The following is a 5,024-nucleotide window of genomic DNA, read 5'->3' as shown; positions in this document are numbered from 1 at the left end:
ACCAAGTGCCCACTTTTCATTTCGCTCCAGAGACTAAGTCCAACTGTGGGCCTGGTATTATTTTGGGTTACCAGGACGACATTTTTTAAACGGTTTTAAATACTTTTAAAGGGTATACAGACCTCCATGCCCACTGTGGGAGCACCCTACTACGGGCCCAAGTCAATGGGTTAAAGCAAGAGGGAATTATAGAGGTTTTAAAAAAAGTGTCAGAAAAACGACTATGTTCAAACTGGCCAGAAAATCGGCTATGTTTTACTTCTCAGAAATTGCACTATGTTTGACTTTTGGGTTACCATGACTGAATTTTTTAAAATGGTTTTAAATACTTTTAACCTGTTGGGGCTAGGGGGCAGTATTTTCACGGCTGGATAAAAAAACGTACCCGATTTAATCTGGTTACTAATCCTACCCAGTAAATAGAATGTGCATATACTTATTATATATGGATAGAAAACACCCTAAAGTTTCTAAAACTGTTTGAATGGTGTCTGTGAGTATAACAGAACTCATTTGGCAGGCAAAACCCTGAGACAGATTCTGACAGGAAGTGGATACCTGATGTGTTGAATTACCTTTAAGCCTATGCCATTGAAACAGACAGGGGCTTATTAATCTTTTGGCACTTTCCTATTGCTTCCACTAGATGTCACCAGCCTTTACAAAGTGTTTTGAGTCTTCTACTGTGAGATCTGACCGAACAAGAGCCATGGAACGGTGATGGCCGATTAGACTCTGGCGCGCGAGTTCATGTTGGGTACTCTCGTTCCAATACGTTTTAACTTCTTGGGGCTATGTGGGACGCTAGCGTGCCACCCGTGGCGCACCCTATCAACAGCAGGTGCATTTCAAGAGCGGCAAATTTGAAACCAAATAAATGTCAAAATTCACATTTTTCAAACATAGAACTATCTTACACCCTTTGAAAGATAAACATCTCCTTAATCTAACCACGTTGTCCGATTTCAAAAAGGTTTTACGGCGAAAGCATAAAGTTAGATTATATTAGGAGAGTACATTGACAATAGCTGTGAGTAATGTATTGTCAATTCAAAGACAGGCGTCACCAAAACCATAAAATCAGCTAAAATTATGCACTAACCTTTTACAATCTCCATCAGATGACACTCCTAGGACATTATGTTAGACAATGCATGCATTTTTAGTTCTATCAAGTTCATATTTATATCCAAAAACAGCGTTTTACTATGGCGTTGATGTTCAGGAAATCGTTTCCCTCCAATAACCGGCAGTCAAGTCAGCACAACAAATTAAATAATTAATATTAGAAAACATTGGTAAAATATTATATTGTCATTCAAAGAATTATAGATTTACATCTCTTGAACGCAATCGACTTGCCAGATTTAAAAATAACCTTACTGGGAAATCACACTTTGCATTAATCTGAGCACTGCGCCCAGAAAAATACGCTTTGCGATACAGACTAACCGCCATGTTGGAGAGATCGAAAATACTATGTAAATAATCCATTACCTTTGATTCTCTTCATAAGATGTCACTTCCAGGAATCCCAGGTCCATAACGAATGTAGTTTTGTTCAAAAAAGCTCATCATTTATGTCCAAAAAGCTCCGTGTTGTTAGCACATGATCTAAGCCCGCCGGACTTCACTTCATGAACGAGGGGAAAAAATATATTTACGTTCGTTCAAACATGTCAAATGTTGTATAGCATAAATCATTAGTGCCTTTTTTAACCAGAGGTTAAAATGTTTTTAGGCCTGTCCAGAATGTCGCTAGTTCGGCATGAGTGGGGTCACTGTTTTTGTGTCACGAAAATGAAAAAAAAATCTTTGCTTCTTTGTGAAAATGGTTTTAAAATGGGTTTTTTTAGGCCTGTCCAAAATGTCGCTAGTTCGGCATGATCGGAGTCATTGTTTTTGGTGACAAAAATAGAAATCTGCGCTTCTTTGTGAAAATGGTTTTAAAATGTGTTTTTTTAAGCCTGTCCAGAATGACGCTAGTTCGGCATGACCGGAGTCACCATTCCTTAGTCTCACAAAAATGAAGTAATAAAAATCAGATTTGTTTTTGAAAATGGTTTTAAAATCTTTTTTTAGGCCTGTCCAGAATGTCGCTATTTCGCCATGATCGGAGTCATCGTTTTTGTGTCACGAAAATGAAAAAAAAAATCTGAAATATTTTGTGAATTAGTTTTAAAATGTTTTTTAGGCCTGTCCAGAATGTCGCTAATTCGGCATGACCGGGGTCACTGTTTTTGTGTCACGAAAATGCAAAAAAATAAATCTGCAATTTTTTGTGAAAATGGTTTTAAAATGTTTTTTTAGACCTGTCCAGAATGTCGCTATTTCGCCATGATCGGAGTCATCGTTTTTGTGTCACGAAAATGAAAAAAAAAATCTGCAATATTTTGTGAATTAGTTTTAAAATGTTTTTTAGGCCTGTCCAGAATGTCGCTAATTCGGCATGATCGGAGTCATTGTTTTTGTGTCAAGAACATGAAAAAAAAATTCTTCGCATTTTTGTGAAAATGGTTCTAAAAGAGGTTTTTTAGGCCTGTCCAGAATGTCGCTATTTCGTCATGATCGGAGTCATCGTTTTTGGGGACAAAAATAGAAATCTGCAATTTTTTGTGAAAATGGTTTTAAAATGTTTTTTTAGGCCTGTCCAGAATGTCGCCAGTTCGGCATGACCGGGGTCACTGTTTTTGTGTCACGAAAATGAAAAAAAATAAATCTGCAATTTTTTGTGAAATTGGTTTTAAAATGTTTTTTTAGGCCTGTCCAGAATGCCAGAAAATAAAGGAAAGCCGCACACTCTAGGAGCTCAGATGCAAAAATTTTAATAACCAACGTTTCGACAGCTAAGCTGTCTTCATCAGGGTATCATCACAAACACTGAGAGATGAGTCATTTATATAGTGTCAAGAGACACACAGGTGTTTGTAATCATGGCCAAGTATGGCCTAATATCATTGGTTAACTGAAATATTTAAAAAATGGTATACAAGGAACATACAAAAAGACAAACAAATGGATAACATATGATCATAGCATTTGTAGTCTAAAAAGTATCTAACAAACAATTACAATGGCAAAATCACAATAATCACAAGAATGGCTTCAGATCAAAGTCTATGTTGAGACCGAAGGGAGCAAGTGTCTTTAAATTAAAGATCCAGGCAGCCTCTCGTTTTAACAATAAATTATCAAGGTCACCCCCTCTCCTCGGGAGGGTGACATGTTCGATGCCAATATAACGCAGAGACGAAATCGAATGGCCTGCCTCCAAAATGCCGCCAGAATGTCCAGAATGCCGCCAGATCGGCATGACCAGGGTCACTGTTTTGGTGTCAAGAAAATGAAAAAAAATATGCGCATTTTTTGTGAAAATGGTTTTAAAATATTTTTTTAGGCCTGTCCAGAATGTCGCTATTTCGGCATGATCGGAGTCATCGTTTTTGGTGACAAAAATAGAAATCTGCAAATTTTTGTGAAAATGGTTTTAAAATGTTTTTTAGGCCTGTCCAGAATGTCGCTATTTCGGCATGATCGGAGTCATCGTTTTTGGTGACAAAAATAGAAATCTGCAATTTTTTGTGAAAATGGTTTAAAAAATATTTTTTTAGGCCTGTCCAGAATGTCGCTATTTCGGCATGATCGGAGTCATCGTTTTTGGTGACAAAAATAGAAATCTGCAAATTTTTGTGAAAATGGTTTTAAAATGTTTTTTAGGCCTGTCCAGAATGTTGCTATTTCGGCATGATCGGAGTCATCGTTTTTGGTGACAAAAATAGAAATCTGCAATTTTTTGTGAAATTGGTTTTAAAATGTTTTTTTTAGGCCTGTCCAGAATGCCGCCAGATCGGCATGACCAGGGTCACTGTTTTGGTGTCAAGAAAATGAAAAAAAAAATATGCGCATTTTTTGTGAAAATGGTTTTAAAATATTTTTTTAGGCCTGTCCAGAATGTCGCTATTTCGGCATGATCGGAGTCATCGTTTTTGGTGACAAAAATAGAAATCTGCAAATTTTTGTGAAAATGGTTATAACCCTCCCGTTGTCCCGGCCGGGTCGCAGCGACCCGCCGGCTCGGCCACGCGTTAGGAGCCGTTCCCCCGCGTCCGGGCCGGGTCAGAGAGACCCCCCCTCCCCCTGGCTGGGCCACGCGTCAGCCCTCCCGTTGTCCGGGCCGGGTCAGAGAGACCCCGGGGGAAGCGTCAGCAACGCGTATGTTATATCCCCCCCCTCTGCAGTTGTCCGGGCCGGGTCAGAGAGACCCTCCCCGGCTCGGCCACGCGTCAGCCCTCCCGTTGTCCGGGCCGGGTCAGAGAGACCCCGGGGGAAGCGTCAGCAACGCGTATGTCATATCCCCCCTCTGCAGTTGTCCGGGTCGGGTCAGAGAGACCCCCGGCTCGGGCGCGCGTCAGCAACGCGTCGGCCACGGGTTAGGAGCCGTTCCACCCCGAGTCCGGGCCGGGTCAGAGAGACCCCGGGGTAAGCGTCAGCAACGCGTATGTCATATCCCCCCCTCTGCAGTCGTCCGGGCCGGGTCAGAGAGACCCCCGGCTCGGCCACGCGTCGGCCCTCCCGTTGTCCAGGCCGGGTCAGAGAGACCCCTGGGGAAGCGTCAGCAACGCGTATGTCGTATCCCCCACTGCAGTTGTCCAGGCCGGGTCAGAGAGACCCCCCCCGGCTCGGCCGCGCGTCAGCAACGCGTATGTCGTAACCCCCTCTGCAGTTGTCCGGGCCGGGTCAGAGCGACCCCCCGGCTCGGGCGCGCGTCAGCAATGCGTATGTCGTAACCCCCTCGTCAGTTGTCAGGGCCGGGTCAGAGCGACCCCCCGGCTCGGGCGCGCGTCAGCGTGCAGTCGGCCGGCCGTAGAGAGGCTACTAATATTGCCAGGAAGAAGAAGAAGAAGAAGAAGAAGAAGAAGAAGAAGAAGAAGAAGAAGAAGAAGAAGAAGAAGAAGAAGAAGAAGAAGAGGAAAAAGAGGAAAAAGAAGAAAAAGAAAAAGAAGACGAGGACGACGATGAGGACG

Source organism: Salmo trutta, chromosome 13, assembly GCF_901001165.1.
Source record: "Salmo trutta chromosome 13, fSalTru1.1, whole genome shotgun sequence".
Taxonomy (NCBI): Eukaryota; Metazoa; Chordata; class Actinopteri; order Salmoniformes; family Salmonidae; genus Salmo; species Salmo trutta.
The sequence above is the reverse complement of the archived record's forward strand: the minus strand, read 5'-3'. Positions refer to the sequence as shown.